This window comes from Ursus americanus, chromosome 4 (assembly GCF_024610735.1).
Source record: "Ursus americanus isolate L20-20 chromosome 4, mUrsAme1.1.p, whole genome shotgun sequence".
Classification (NCBI taxonomy): domain Eukaryota; kingdom Metazoa; phylum Chordata; class Mammalia; order Carnivora; family Ursidae; genus Ursus; species Ursus americanus.
Window position 1 is genome coordinate 30,861,388 of NC_142130.1, and position 16,504 is coordinate 30,877,891.

The following is a 16,504-nucleotide window of genomic DNA, read 5'->3' on the forward strand; positions in this document are numbered from 1 at the left end:
GACCTGAGGCTGCCAACAGGGCCCTGAGCAGCGACTGGGGGTCGTCAGCAACGTGATCAGGAGCCAAGCCTCCTGCCTCCCTATTTCCTCTACTGACTCTGAAAGGTTCCCCACTGCTGTCAAAGCTGAGAAGGAGGGGATGCCGGAAACAGACCAGACTTTAAACGGTGCTCCAACACGGCTCGGAACACAGCTGTGCTCCTTAAGGCCATGGCCTTTGTCTCTACCCCGGTAGGAAGGACTTCGGGCTAAAACACAAATGACGTCCCATCCCAGCGATGTCGAGGCTCAGAGTTCCTGATTCCATTGACAAGGCCAGATCAGATTTCCTTCTGGAGGACCCAGGATCCATGCCGAGGCCAGGATGAAGCAGGGAGGGGGGAGGAGGCCGGGCAGAGGGAAACAAAGGTCACTTATTATTTACAAAGAACGCATTTGTCCTAGCGTGTGAAGCCCTGAGTTTTTGCACAGTACTGGGCCATTCACTGGAGCCCTGAGCTCACATTAACAAACTAATCGGTTCCAAATGCTCCTAAAAAATCTGCCTTCCACAGGGCTGATTTCTGATTGGCTGCCCGTGGGCCTGATTTCTGGGTGAGGCAAAGGATGAGCAACCGAGAGCGGTGCAGGGGCCCCCTGAGTTTCACCCACACACTATTTAGAGGCCGGCACACACTCTTGTCTTTGTGACTGTAACAGAATATGAACACACTTTGGTTTGTGTAACTTGAATCCCTTTCTGAAGAACCCTGGATCCAGTCCACCCTCCCCCACAGTGAGTTAACCACGCTGTCCTGGCTTCAGGGGGCTGGTAGAAATGACTAAGCTGTATTTTGCAGCCAATAGTCATGTCATGTCATTCTTGTCCCGGAAACCAACAAAGCACTTAAGGTAATGATTTGGTCTGTTCATTCTTTGGTTTTATGCCCACTCTTTTCCCAAGCCCATTCCCCAGAAGGTCTCCTGGCCCCATGAACCTTTTGTCGCAACCTTCTGGTGCCTTCCAGAGGAAAGGGACTCGTGGCCTGAGTCACCCCTTCAAGTCAGGCCAGGGAAGGGCCCTACCTAGGGAGGAGGTGGAGCAGAAGCAGGCTGAGGTGCGGGTAGCCCCTGGGGCCATGTGGGAGAAGAGGTGCCCACCCTGCACGTGCCGCACGGCGACAGTAAGCGCCTCCCTAGGTCTCGCGTCCTGCGCCGCTCGCTTGCCTCACCTCTGCGCTGACACTGGCGTGGAGGCTGTTTCTAAGCCTGAAGGAAGTGGTTCACCTCCCTGGTTCACGAGCCCAGGAGGCTTTTTAAAAGGATAAAAAGGGCCACAGTTTCACCCAGGCCAATTGAATGAGAAGCCTGGCTGTGGAGCCTGGGTTCCCACATCCGGGTGACTCTCTTGTGGAGCCTTGGTTGCGAGGGGCTGCTCCGAGGCCTCACCCGGGGCTGCAGGTAATGGCTGCAGGCTCCGCTGGTGTCTGCTGCGATCCGGCCACAGCTCAGCTATCTTCGTGCTGACTTGGCCCCTCCAGGATTTTCTCTGGCCCCACAAGACCTGAGGTCTGGCTGGTCTTCCAGGCAGTCGGATCTTGGCTGCAGTGCCAGGCACCCCCACTCCCAGCTCCCCAGCCAGACTTAGTCAAGTCCCTCCGCAGTCTCTAGGAGCCGCAGAGATCCCCATGCGAGGCGGCCCTTCCTGTGATGTGGCCGCAGGCCACCCCACGGCGGAGCAGGGAGTGTGTGAGGTGGTCCTCGCAGATGCCAGGACAGGGTGTTTTCCTCAACCTGTCGAACACGTCTCCCCCAGACTGAAACCTGGGGTGGGGGATGGAGACCTGGGCCTGACTGATGGCCTGACCACCCTCTCTGTCTCCCGTTTCCTCACCGGCTGTCAGAAATAAAGGGATGGGCTTCTCCTCTTCCTCTTCCTGCCTCACGGGGACCGTTCATTGATAAAGTTCCATAATCGGACATTCCAGGCCTTGAGAAATTCCTCTCTACTTAGCATTTATTTGACTCTCAAGTCTCAAGCCCACTGTCATTTTGGAGACTCACAAAAACCTAATGTGACAGGAAAGGTCAAGAATGGCAGTGATGGGCCCTTCCTCCCAAAACGCTGATACTTCCAGCTACAAAGAGCGGGAGGCCTTAGAACAACAAGATTTATAGGCTACAGAAACACTTCTGAAAAGATTTCAGAACAACATTATCTCCACTCTACACATTTTGTGCCAAGACTCAACAATTTATACAGAGCCTTGAGATGCATAAGCCTCTTTTCTGGGTCTCCACTCATCATCTCGGCGTTGGAGAGGCAGGGAGAAGGGGGGATATTTTCATTCCCACCTCCTATTTGTACAATGAGACAGAGGAGAGAGTTCAGTGAATACTGGGGCCCTGAGGATGGGGGGTGGGGTTGTCAGGCCAGAAAGACAGACACAGGAGTTCTGAAGTGGGTCTTGAGTTTCTGTTAATGTACTTAATTTATTAGCCTCCTTAAGCCTCTGAGCAGATCTGGTATATTTTGAGAAAGTTGAAGTCTTTGGCTCAGCTATGAAAACTGAAAGATGCATAAGCCATCTCTTCTTAAAGCTGGGTGAGCAGTCTGGACTGACTGCCTGGGTGTAAGCTTGTTTGACTCTTCCCCCACCCCCACCTTCTGTCGCTGTCATCCCTTCTGCAAATACTTCTGTCACAGGCTGGTCCGGGCTCACCCCTCTGTCTGCGGAGGGCTCATCCCGCCTCTCACTGTTCTCTCCCACCCTGCGCAGCTCTCCCGCCCTCCTGTCCACGGCCAGGCAGGGCTTGGTGCCAGCCCACAGGCCCCATGTGTAGAGCTACACAAACGCCACTAAGCCCTCTGGGCTTCTAGGAGCTGGGCCTGCCCTCCACAGAGATTAAGGGTCCACCGCGAGTCAGCAGCCCTGCTGGGCTTGAAGCCCAAGACTCTTGGCTGGGCCTCTATCAGCAGAGACATTCCCTGTCCCCTCCTCCCACCCTCTCTCCTGTGGACCCCTTCTCCTCATTCCCCCAGAACTTAGGTGGGCCTCTGCCCCACACAGGGCTGTCAGAGTCCCAGTGGGTCTCCCTCCCTACCCCATCCCAGCTCTGGAGCTGTCCTCACCAAAGCTCTTGGCCTTGATGGTTGGCCACGCCTATACGGCAGAGAAGCCTGGGTTTGGTGGCAAGAGTGGCATTCCGGAAGAATGGGGGTGTGGGGTGTGTGTACCTCCTCTCCTTGGCTGTGAGTCTCTGGGTTCCAGGAGGGAGAGCAGAGCAACTGCCAAGACTCACCCACAGGCCTTCGGTGCCTACACTGTGAATCACAGCTACTGTACGGTGTGCTGAGTCACCACCAGGGATCTGGGAGACAATATAGGCCTATTTTTAAAAGATTTGCTGGTATATCCAGGCTCTTAGAAAATGCTTGATAATTATCGCCAAAAATAGGTATTGGCCCAGGGTCTCCAGTGGTATAGCAGGCAGCTCCTCTAATGAGGGGCCTGGACACCACGTGTGCAGCCCCACCCTGGCCACGGTGCGGGGCGGGGGGGGGTGTTCTGGATTTCAGAAGGTAGGGTGTCCCTAGCCACCACAGGGCGGGGAGTATTGTGGACCTGACCTTTGTTTCTTGAGAGGAGGAGGGGACCTGCTGGAGAAGCCCTCAGCACCACCTTCAAGGAACAGAGACAGCATCTGTGTGCCAACTGCTCTCTGACTCACCTCACTCTCATTGCCATTCCCATCCATGGGAAGAGAGAGATCCCGTGCATAAGAGTAACTGGTTTGAATCTCCAACCTCTTGGTGATCCAAGGATTTTTAGGTGTTGATAAACAGAAGTTCCCAAAGCACTCTTTCATCCTGTGGGGGATGTCCTCCTTGCGATCTTCTAGCCCATCAATGAGCCTGTAGCAGGCTATGGACCGTGGGCCTCAGAGCCACCATGCTGCTAGAGATCACCTCGTCCAACTTACTGATGAGCAGACTGAGACTCAGAGCAGGGACAGGACTTGTCCAGGTTGCAGAGCTTAATTTGCCAGGTGCTCAGCCCTGCAGTGAACACTGTGGAGAGGAAGTTGGGTAAGACACCGCCTCTTTCCTCAAGGAGTCCTGGATTCGCGGGGGAAGTGGTCATTGGCTAATAGAGTAATGATATAGGTAGAATGTAATTAGATGCAGAAGAAATTGAAATGAATTTGCATGGGAGAGCAAAAATGCCAGGTCACTCCTGCACAAGAAATCAGGACAGGTATCATGGGGAAGAGTATTAGAGTTGACCTTCCAAAGATGGGTTAGATGGACACGCAGGGGTAAGAGAAGGGGGAAAGGAGTGTGTGGATGAAAGAAAGACCATGAGATGGGATGCCCAAGCAATGTAGGCCATTTTGGCTTGTTGTACAGGATGCTGAAGCTGAATAATGGCAGGTGGGGAAGGGAGGGGTTGGGGGAGGGGGAATCAGAAGATGGAAGGTCTGGAATGCCCAGGGTGAGAAATTTAAACTTTACCATCATTATTATTGTCTAAAAGCACCAGGTGGCCATGCATTTTACTGAGCAATATTAATCATGTAATGCAGAGTCTGCACTTTCTGGGAGCTTAGAATTCAAGACAAATGATGAAATTATGGACAGATATTAAAGGCACATATTAAACATATGCATAAATCAAAAACTGTTTAACACGTGAGTATTTAAGTGCAAGTAAAGGAGTAAGTGCATTTAATGGGCTAGTGAGGGAAGGAGCCATCTGGGGATTTGTTCCTGGAAGGTCTCTCTCTGTTCTCAGCCTTCCCTGGGCTCTGCAGCTCTGAGAAAGGCCCAGAAGGGCCAAGACATCAGTCTTAATATTAGACACTGGCTTAGTGTGGCTTTGTCTTCCAGATGGCTGATTTCTGATATAGAACTGTCTCTCAAGCCTCCCACTCATTCTCATTAATTGATCCAATCTTCTATGTCCATTCCTGAGCTCATAGCACACAGGAAACACAGCTTGGAGAGGACAGGGGATCGAGATCAGGGCCACTGAGTCCAGTGGTGCATGTTATCTACTAAACAAGAGAGAGAAAGTGGGAGCTGAAGTCCAGACCTCAAGCTTGCTTCAAATCAAAAGAGTGGAGGGTCTTTGTCCACCTAGAGCAGGGGGTGCCTGTTTCTCATCCACACAAATGCATCAGATGGGCTTGTGGCTCTGATGGGAAGGTGGCCAAACACCTTCTTCAGATAATGCTTTCTGTCTTACCCTCCCCTCCACCTCCCACCATGGGACATGGGAAATATTTCCAGCCTGATGCTCTGGGCCAGGCGCCAGCACGGAGATGACTCTCAGCCACCCAGCCCCTAGCTCATTTTATGCTTCATTAGGCTGGAGAGCTGAGAAAGGGCAGAAGAAAATCTTTTCTTAAACGTATCAAAAAACAAGAAGAATCCACATACGTGCTCTAAGCACTTACTGGTTCAGGCCCTTTCTGCAAACTGTTAAACAGACGTCTGACTGTCCTGGTGCACGGTGGCAAACACAGCACTCAACACTTCATTACAGGGCGAGTTGGAAGCCCCTCGGGGCCCCCAGTCAGCCGCAATCACCCCCGCCACCGCCTGTCCCCCACATACCATCCCTGCTTGGAGTCGCCCAACCTCTGTCTGTCTGAGGATTTTAAGTGGCTTTGAGCTCACCATCCCCCAGACAGCCCCTTCTATTGTGAGTGAGCTCTGGCTGTGTTAACATCTCCTTTCTTTGTTCGGCTGCAGTTCGACCCCTGTAATTTCCCATGTTAGCTCTGGTTCTCGCCCTTGTTGCCATCCAGATTGGTAGGTAAGAAAAGAAAAAGAAAAAAATGACACTGTCTCCAAAACAAACTATTTCTTCTTACTCCTCACTCATCTTTCCCTGTACCATAAGAAGCAGCTCTCAATACTCCCAGCCCAACCGTTGCCCATCGTCCTTGCAATGTGACATTCTTTGCCCTGTTCCTATTCTCAGTGCCTGACTCTTGTGCTGCTTTCCTGATTACAGGCTGGCAAGACTCATTTGGACCTGACCTCCTTAAGCAATGATTCCTGACTTCCTTCTTCAAAGCCTCCCACCCCTTTGTTTCTGCTCCTCCAAGCAGCTCATGATAAATACCTTGCCTGGATCAGCACCAGGGCTTTCATGAACAGTTGTACAGGTTGTGCATTGCTCTGCTGCACATCAGCCTCCAGACCCTATTTTTATCCCCTCAAGTCCCTGTCGTGGCAGTCAGTGTCCCTGCCGTGGCAGTCAGTGTCCCTGCTGAGTTCATTGGGTCCCTTTTGAGGGGGCAAGATATAGGCAGAAGAAAATGAGGTCTTCTCTGGAGTTCCTTGGTCCTCCAACTACCCACCGACTTTTCTCAAATGGACCGTGAACTCTCAGAGGGCAGACTACACGTCTTAACTATCTCTGGGTCCTGAACGGCAAATTCCAACACAGTGCCCTCGCCTCAACATTCAAGAAGTGTTCCTTGAATAGGTGGACGCATGAATAGATCCGTGAGGGATGGAAGAGTAAGATTTGACTGCTCGGGTGACAGAGGAGCTGTTGAACAGCAGGAACAGGAACCCTAACCTCCCTGTTTCAGAGACTCTAAAGGCCAAGGCAGGGGCACTTGGGTGGGCTCAGTCCGTTAAGCGCTGACTCTGGATTTTGGCTCAGGTCCTGATCTCAGGGTTGTGGGATTGAGCCCCACATTGGGCTCCACACTCAGCGCAGAGTCTGCTTGAGGACTCTCTCCCTCTCCCTCTGTTCCTTCCCTCTCTCTCTATCAAATCAATAAATAAATAAATCTTCAAAAATAAAGTCCAATGCACTTTCTGTATTAATAAGATTTCAGCAAAGGGCTGGATCTAAGACACGTACCTCAGAGAAGTAGCTTTCCCATAGGTCAGCAATAACCAGCTACAAGACCCAGCAAGTAGCCCCCTTGTGCTACCCTGGGACTGTAGGGAGCAGCCTACATTCAGCCTACCCTAGCATTTGTGCCTTTTTCTGGCTCGATGCTGGGCTGGGTGGCCTGCACGTACCCAGGGGAAAGCCTGGGAGGTCTGAAGTTGCAAAGGAAATGCTCAAGCTGAAAGTTTTCTTTTTTTTTTTCTTTTCTTTTCTTTTTTTTTTTTAAGATTTTATTTATTTATTCGACAGAGATAGAGACAGCCAGCGAGAGAGGGAACACAAGCAGGGGGAGTGGGAGAGGAAGAAGCAGGCTCATAGCGGAAGAGCCTGATGTGGGGCTCGATCCCATAACGCCGGGATCACGCCCTGAGCCGAAGGCAGACGCTTAACCGTTGTGCCACCCAGGCGCCACAAGCTGAAAGTTTTCTGTGGGGTTCGAGGACTGTCTAACGCTCTGAGGAATGACAAGCAAGACCTTCTCTGCCACTTCGGTTTTTCTTTTTCAGGAGAAAATGAAAGAAGCATAGGATGCTGGCAGGGGCTGGGCACTGTCTCACCGTAAAAGCAGCCGAACCGAGTGGAAATGCCCTCTGAAATGTGAATCCAGAAGATCTACGTTGGGTTATGGCTGTGGCACTATTCGCTTGATGAAGGTATGCACCTTTCTGTCTTCACTTTCTTTACCAAAAAGGAGCACCCCCTACCTCCCAAGGACCAGGAAAGCACTTTGCAAACTAAAGAACAATGGAAACAGTAAAACAGCTGCTATTGATGAGGGCTCCCAGCCACACGCTGTGCCAGCCCCCTAACCGTCCCCAGGGTGCATCTGACCCTGTGTAACGCTACACTGAGGCCCCACACAGGCCTCGGGCTTTGGTGAACTGACCTTACGGAGCTGCGTCAAACCCCTGTGGACTGGTGTGGTTTGTGAGGGCAAGCACGGGAATGAGATATTCTTGCAAGTTTACCCGAGATCAGTTTCCTAATCCATAGGTGGGTCTTGATTTCTCTGATGGGTTTGTTTAAATTCCAACTTCTACTTCCTAGGGTCCAAGAGGTAGCAATTTTGGGGGTATCATCTCCTTTTCCAACAGAAAGATGGTAGCCCATCCCCTGGAGCCTTGAGGCAAAGCGTCGTGCTCCTGTCGGGGAGTGGGTCTGCCCAGCAACAGAGCTGGCCACCTGCAGCAGGGTCCCGGCCGAAGACCAGCCCCTGAAGAGTCTGGAAGGGTGGAAGGGATGGGCAAAGGCTGGGAGGGAGGAGAGTGAGTGGAGGAAGAAGCCTCAGTAGTCCTTGGAGCTTGAAGGGGAGCAGGCAGGAAAGGGAGGGACACAAGACAGGTCAGGGAGTGAGGATGAGGCAGGAGTGAGGCAGAGGCTCTGGAAACAAGGCCCTGGAATGATCTCGTAGTATCTCAGGTGTTGTGGGGGGCAATCCCCCTGCCCAGATCCCCTGCCTTTGGGGGCCTCCAGGAGGTCCCATGCTGAAACCAGCCAGACTTCCAGCTGACTTGGCCCCACTCTGCTGGGAAGTATGGAAATTCTGTGGTGGCTGACTTTAATTATTAAGTCCTCTCTGCTTCGGAGGAGCCATTCCCCCAGCAGACAGGCAAGTGTCTGTTTCTGTGGGCGTGTTCCTGCCTGGTGGGGAGGAGTTTGCTTAGCAAATGGACTGGCTGCTCCCTACATTCCCGGCTGACCGCAGATGCCTGCCCTCCCCACCCCTGCAGCCAAGGCCAGGCCAGCAGCTGCAGGGTGCCGGCCCCAGGTCCCTTGCCTGCTCCTGACCGACACATGCCAGCGTGTGCACACACGCACTCCTTGCCCTCGGCTCCATCAGACCCAGCACCCGGGGTCCGGGGTCCTTGTCGGGGTCCCGTGGGGAGCTCCCAGGTCTTGCCTGCCACCCCAGCCCGAGGATTCAAGTGTCGACTGCTGTAAAGAACAGCACAGGCCAGCTGTCCCTGTCGCCCACCCAGCCCACCATCCGAAGCGTGTCATCTGCACATGACTCCCAGTGGGCTGCTGTGGGCTACGAAACCACCTCAGTGGGAAGGCTCCTGGCGGCCCCTCTGTGCCTTTCTCTGTGTTTCTGTCACTCCCTTTCCCTTGGTCTGTGCATCTGTCTCTGTGTCTCTCGCTCTCTGCCTCTCAGTCTGTTTCTGAGTGTCTCTTAGTCTCTCCCTGCCGCCCATATATCTCTTTGTCCCTCTGTCTCTCTCTGTGTCTTTTAGACAGGGTCTCCCTGATTCTTAGTCTCTCTCTCTTTCTCTCTCAGCCTCTCTCTGATCAGCCCTCCCCGTTTCTCTCATCCTGGAGGAAAGAGTGTCCCCACCAAATGTCCAACAAGACCAAAGCCCTCCCAGGGGCCCCACAGGACAGAGCAAGGTGGGCTACTGGGCTAGGTCCATGTCTCGTTGGTGCAGCGGTTTTGCTGAAATGTGCCCCTGGCCACTGGAAGCCAGTGACAGCAAGAGAAAGCAGCATGGAGCAGTGTGGAGTGGTGGGTGTCCTGGGCCTGCAGAGTGGGGCTCTCTCCACACACACAGCCCAAGCAACAGCAGTGCGCACCTGCTCTCCCGCCAGGCAAGAGCCGAAAGGGGATTACGGCTCTGTCCGCTCGCTCTGGGAACCCCGTGTCTCCCTCCAAGGAGTCCATGTTCTCCTTCCTTGTGTTCTTTGGTCCTTCCAAGTGGCAGGAAAGACCTTTAGAAACCAGGGTCTGAGCAAAATGCTCTGCTTTCTGAGCAGGAAGGGGCAAAGCTGGGGCTGAAAAATGGATATAGCATTAAGGAGAGCTTAATAGGTAAAGCAACACAGGGCCCCATAACCTGAAAGCTTTTGAAAGGACAGCTGGAGCCAGGGCTTCTGACTATGCACACCTGTGGCCAAGTTACCCCCCCACCACAGCCCCCCCAACGACCAATATATAAATCAGAGTAATGATAATGTCCACTTGTCTTGAGTTAGGGGTACGATCAGCCACTCTTCATATATTATCTCAGTCAATCCTACCAAAAATCCTGGGGAAGTAGTCATCTCTCTGTTTTGCAGAAGAAGAAACTGAGGCTCAGAGAGATTAAGTAACTTGCCCAAAGTTATAACAAGTGGGTAGACCAGCTAAGATTAGAACCTCGGACCATCAGACTCCACATTGCATGCTTGCCCCATTTTTACACCAAAGAAAAATTTTTAGTCAAGCAGAGATGGTTCTTTTCATATCTGAGTGTCCTTTCTGTGGGTGGATCAGAACAGAGGAACATGTGGACGCAATTAAGCGTCAGGTCAAGCTGACCTCCTCTCTCTGCCTTCCAGGCAGCAGGTGGCTTCTGAGCATGTCCGGGAGCAATGCTGTTTCCAATTAGTCCAGGTAGCAAAGGCCCACAGCGATGTCTGTGGAGCTTCGAGAGATACTCCCACTTGCTGCGCCTTCATCTTACCAGTGCTCAAAAACAAAAACCAAAACGCAGATGTCGAAAGCTTAAGAAAAATGTAGGGAAGAAAAATTTACAATTGATAAAATTCTATTGTTTTTTTTTTTTCTTTTCTTTGAACTGGGATAAAACAGATATGTTTCTCCTTATTGTGGCAGAACACTTTTTCCACTAGATTTGATCTCAGTCTAAGACGAGAAGGTAGGGCCCCCTGGAAACTTCCTCCCAAATGTAGCACCTCTTCCGGTCAGCAGTGATGGGGGAGCCTGTATGTGCCTTACAGTTCTCAGGCCAGAGAGAACTTCAGAAACAAGCAGGTGAGGGGGGAAAAGAAGACCTTTGACCCGTCAATCTCTAGACTTCCCATTACTTCTTCCAGTGGGGAGAAGACTTCCATTCACTGTGATTGCTTCTGCAACCAGAAGGGAGACAGGGCGGCTTGAGAGGAAGCCAGGCGTGGAACATGCCGCACACACTCAGGGATATTTAAACCTGCCCAGGCCCATGGAGTTAATCTCTCCCTGCAGTGACCTCATGGGGACAAGATGTGTATATCTGGTGCCAGGATGAGGCTGTGGCTTCACACACAAAAAGTTTATGAGGTTTGAAAGAACTCATGTCTCTAATCATACAGCCGTGACCCCGAGAGTACACCCCCAAAGTGGATTTTGGCCGAATTGCCAATTTAGCCGTCTTTACTGATGACATCAACCAGGTTCCATTCCATTCCACAAATATTTCCTGCGTTCCTACTGTGTGCCAGCGCTGAATGAGATGGCGAGGCTGCAGATATAAATCAGCCATGCCCTCTGACCCGAAAGAGCTCATTACCTCTGGGAAGAGACACCACATAAGTCACTTGAAGAAGGAGCGCCATTGGACAGTCAGCAAGTGTGTTTTGAGGGCCCACTAGGTGCTGAGTGTGCAGAGCTAGGGGTTCCAAAAAAGGGTTTGGGGAGGACGTCTGATGGCAAATTGACTCACTTTTTGATCATACAAATCATATTCAGTTCAATTTTATGGACAAGTTCTTATCACTTAGGAACTTTTAAGAATGGTTTTAATGCCTTTTAATTTTGATTTTGAATGTCTTTTTTGCCAGACTGTAAGCTTCCTAGGGGCTGGGCTACAGATATGCCTTGTGCACAGTATGCCTCCAGTGCTGAGACGGTGTCTGGTCTAGCGAGTAGTCAAGAAAACCATGAACCGAGGGAAGCTCGCGGGCTGTGGGGATGGACATGAGGTGGAGAAGGAGTGAGGAACAGAAGTCCTGCTCACCAATTACCTTACGAAACACCAGTGAATAATAGCAAAGTGTCTCTCTCTCTTTCTTTCTCTCTCAATCACACACACACACACACACACACACACACTACAGTCAGTTAAAGGCACGGGATGAATTGTGGGCTTCAAACTTCCAAGGTTTTCAAGCTCTGAACCATCAAAAGGCACATACCTTGGTTGGATCTCTCAACATCCTCTTCAACCCCCTTTCTCTTGCCATCTCCAGCATAGAGTCTAGAAATCTACAATACTTACCTACCTCCCCAACCTCTGTGGCTGCTAGGGATGGTCACAAGACATGCCACAAAGACTGGAGGTACAGCAGCCCTCCTGCAACCACGAGGACAAAGCCACATCCAAGCTAGTCGGGCACGGAGGCAGTAGAAACCCCTGGGGTCCCGGCAGGCCTGTGCAGAGCTGCCACAGCAGCCCTTGGACAACTTACCCCTGGGTGTCTTGTTACGGGAGGGAAAAGATCCCTTCATTGTTCAAGTCACTCTAGTTGGCGTATTTCACTTGTATCTGGGCACAAGCCTAATACTAATGAACTAGCACCGCCGAGCACTTTACAGGTAGCCAAGGCTCTGCGATCATCCACCCTCACGATTTGAGGCACAACTAGCTAACATTTATAGAGCATTTACTTTGTGCCAGAAACCCTTCCAAGTTATTTACCTGTACCAACTCTGTACTCCTCCTTTACTATCAATCCCATTTTGCAGATGAAGAAACAGGCTTGGACAGGCTACGTAGCTTGCACACATCTGGGAAAGGACAGAACCGCTAGCTGAGTCTTCAGCAGCCCCAGCAGCCCTTGGCATGTCCTCCCAATCTCTGCAATGAAATCATTCTCAAAGGGTGCTCCCCTACACCTGCAGCATCAGCACCGCCTGGGAACTTGTTAGAAGAGCAAATTATCAATCCCCACCAGAGAACCACTGAATCAGAAAATCTGGGGGTGGGGCCAGCACTCTGGACTTTTCACAAGCCCGAAAGGAGTTCCTGATGTGTGCTAAGGCTTGAGGAACCACTGCTTTAGAATATGTGGAGAGCCTTTGTTGTTCTCTTCTGGACCTTCCCTTGTTATACCTGCCGTCAGTCTCCACCCTAGGTTCCAAATCTTGCAGTCCTTTCTTGATCCTGGGTGCTAGTCGATCTCCACAGCCATCTTTATGCATGAGGAAAAAGGATTCTTTGCTGTTATGGCCCCACGCCTACCTCGGGCCTCAGGCGCGTAGCCACCGAAACTCAGTGGTGTCCCAGCTCCATCCACGCAAGGTCCGGAATAAGTCCTTCCAACTAAGGTAGCCCAGCCCAACACCGCCCCAGGCTGGATCAGCTCATTTGCTGTTCCAGGCACTCCAGTCTCATTTCATTCATGCCAAAACAGCTTCCAGATTCTATCTTGGGAAGCCATCAGGAGCTCCCACTTCCCTCTCAGCTCTATCTTTGGCCCCGGCAGCCTTAAAGAGTCTGAGTTAGGGCCTGGAGCCACACAGGTGCTTCTAGTTTCCAGGTTTTGTGACTTTTTTCACCACCTCAGAGCTGGAAGGGGATTTTGGTACCATCCAGTTCAATCCCCTGATTTTACTGGAAAATTGAGGCCAAAGGAGAAGTGATAGGTCCACATTTATCAGAAAGTTGGAAGAATGAGGTAGAGCCCAAGTCTGCGGGGCAGGACGCTGCGTCTCTGACACCCGAGGGCAACTTCATGTCACCAGCTCAAGACACATGCCTACTAATTGTTCGGGGGGCAAAGAGGCCCAGTTGCTTCAGCTTCTGCTGGACGATGTTCAAGCTCAAAGCCTGGACTAACCTGCACAAGAAATCTCAGGCCAGTGGAGTGGGAAAGAAGTCCGGGCTACTGGCCTGGTTGGGAAGAGACCAAAACATTTCTGTAGCAACAATGGTTTCCTTTGGATGTACACTAGCCCAAGTGTGAGCTGTCCGTGGGAAAATAAAGGGATATTTCGGGTGCTGGTGCGCTGAGGAAGAGAAAAATGGGGATCATAAGTAAAGGGAGGGAGGGCAAGAATGATTGTGTTTGTTTTCTCCAAGGCTGCTGGGGCGATATATGCAGGCCCTTTCGGGACGGCTACTGCTATGTTCCCATTTCTCAAGGTAACAAGGGCAGAGGGATGCCACACATCCAAGCTAAGTCCCACAGAGAGGGTCTGCCCTAGAGGATGACTCGACAGAGGCCAAGTTAATTTACTTAAATTAAATTGCCATACCCGGGTGCTCAGTATAATTTTAAAGTGATATGAACATCAGAGCCCTTGTTTCTGGGTAGGTTATCTAGTCATGGCGCCTCCTGGCATTCACAGGCAGCCAGTTTCTTCCCGAGGAATTTCTACTAATCTCTTCTCCAGGAATAGACCTTGGCTCCCAAGAAGTATCAGCGCGTTCAAGGCATAGCTTGACTCCAGCCCTTAGCATGGCCAAAGCAAAACACCCCGCCTATAGCAAGTGGATGGAGATTTGCAAGGCCTTCCTCAAGGCCCCCCAAACCAGGATGGTTGCAGTGGTCTGTGAGTTTTGGAGTCCTCCCTGCTTCCGGGGCCTGGGGACTAAAGGTTTGAAGGAGAAGAAGGTGACAGTAAGGAATAGCAGACGTTCACACACATGTGACAAGCCTTAGCCACTCTGACCTACTTCTCCTTCGTCATCCACTCCTTCTGTGGCAGCTTTCCCACATCATCTGTACTTTGTCTTTATGCCAAACAGATTTAAGCTATGTGGGGTGAAATCATATCGGTTTCTGGGCTCTGAGTCTCCCTGGGAATACACTTCAACCAAATAGAAAATATCATTTGCAAAATACCCCATTCAGATTTGCTTCAAAATAATATGGAAGGGGAACATGGTGGGATTATAGATGAAACAGGATTGTCTCTGAGTTGATCATTGTTAAAGCTGGGTGAGGACATTATTCACAAAAGCCGAAAGGTGGAGGCAACCCACGTGTCCACCTACAAGTGAATGGACACACAAAATGTGGTCTATACATACAATGGAATATTATCCAGCCTCGAAAGGAAAGGAAATCCTGGCACACGCTACAGCGTGGATGGAACTTGAGGACATTACGTTAAGTGAAATAGGCCAGTCACAAAAAGACTAATACTGTCTGATTTCGATTACAAGAGGCACCTATGGTAGTGAAATTCACAAAGACAGAAAGGAGGACCGTGGCTGCCAAGAGCTGAGGGGAAAGAGAGATGCAGAATTGTTGTTTCGTGAGTAAAGAATTTCAGTTTCCAAGATTGAAAGAGTTCTTGAGATTGCTTGTAGAACAATGTGAATGGACTTAAGACTACTACACCATCCACTTAAAATTGTCACGGTGGTAAATTTTATGTCATGTATTTTACCACAATTAAAAATTTAAAAGAAAAAATATTTTCAAGCTAAGTGATGGTCACATGAGTGTTCATTACCCTATTCTATCTACTTCTGGCTGTACTCAGAATCTTCTGGAACGAAAAGCTAAACATGTTTCATATACAATAGCAACAGAACTTATTTAAAAATCCAGTAATAAACTTAAAAAGGAATGTGCAAACTCTATATTAAAAATACCATAAAACTTGGGGCACCCAGGTGGCTCAGTTGGTTAAAGCATCTGCCTTTGGCTCATGTCATGATCCCAGGACTCTGCTCAGTGGGGAGCCTGCTTCTCCCTCTGTCACTCCCCCACCATGTGCTCTCTCTCTCTCAAATAAATTTTAAAAATCTTTTAAAAAATTAAAAAATAAAAATTCCATAAAACTTTACTAAAGAATATAAAAGACGTCTTGAATAACTCGGGTTATCTTGTTCCTGGATGGGAAAATGTAATCTTGGAGTGATGTCCATCTTTTCTTATATTTAAATTTAGTTCAATTTTTCCGAAAAGTCAAAAGGAAGCTGTTTTGAGGAACAACAGGATGATTCTAATATTCCTCAGGAAGAGGATATGCGGAGGCAGAGCCAAGTGAATGGGAGGAAGAGAAGCAAAGGGACATGGGAAAGAGGGAAGACACGCCTCACGGGGGAGGAGATCTGACTTTGATGCTATGGTGATTAAGACTCTGCCGCAGCAGCACAGGAATCTGTAAAGACCCCAGAGACGCTCAGCAGAGAGTGAAGAGATGGATTCTGGGAGCAGCTTAATGTGTCCCCTTGCCCTCTTCCGGGCCCAGCAGCTGTGGAGGGCTGCCAGCAGGCAAGGGACCGGAGGAAACAGGCCGGGTAGTTGAGGCAGGGCTCTCTCTCCCTAAGAGAGCCTCGGGTGAGATTCTGAAGGAAGTACGACTCTGGCTACATGTACCCAGGCAAGCCCCCACCCCATCCCACCACTCGACCTGCCCCCAAGAAGCTAAGAAGGGACCCAACAGTGAGCTGGGGGTGCGACATCTTTGGGACCTTGAGACCCAGGAGCAGTGAGTTCCTCCCGCGGCCTCACCAGGGGCCTACCTGTCTGCTCTTGCACAAGCCCCCTCTACAACCATCAGTTCTGCAGCCACTGAGCCGCAGGGAGCAGGCAAAGAAAGGAAACAACATACCCCAGACACCTGTAGCCCCAAGGAGAGAAACGTACGGAATATCCAGAACAGGCTTCTGAAGAGCCAGCGGGGGAGACAGATGACAACTCTAACAACAAAACAACAAAAAGACCCCAATGAAAACATCCTGAAACCAAAAAACATGCTTTGGGGGGGGGGGGGGATAGAAAAAGGAAAAAAAGTGAATAATTTAAGGGAAAAGGTAGAGATGAGACTCGAATTGGTGTGAGCTGGAAGATAAAGTGGGACAAATATCACCAGCCACAGAGAAAAATACAAAGAAATTGAAATCATAAAAAAAAAAAAGTTGAAATCATGAGATTTTGAGGGCAGATCTAGG

The 16,504-nt window shown here is 50.5% G+C and overlaps 1 long non-coding RNA gene across 2 annotated transcripts in view; it reads left to right on the forward strand.

Moving 5' to 3' along the window:
- LOC123802199 (uncharacterized) overlaps positions 1-16,504 on the forward strand; it is a 67,146-nt gene that overhangs the window by 26,383 nt on the left and 24,259 nt on the right. Inside the window, exons 3-4 of one of the 2 annotated variants that reach the window (XR_015724175.1) lie at positions 7,406-7,552; positions 9,178-9,849. This is a non-coding gene — a long non-coding RNA (uncharacterized LOC123802199). Of the gene's footprint in view, positions 1-7,405; positions 7,553-9,177; positions 9,850-16,504 lie in introns of those variants that run through there. The other variant, XR_006782455.2, reaches the window with a different exon arrangement.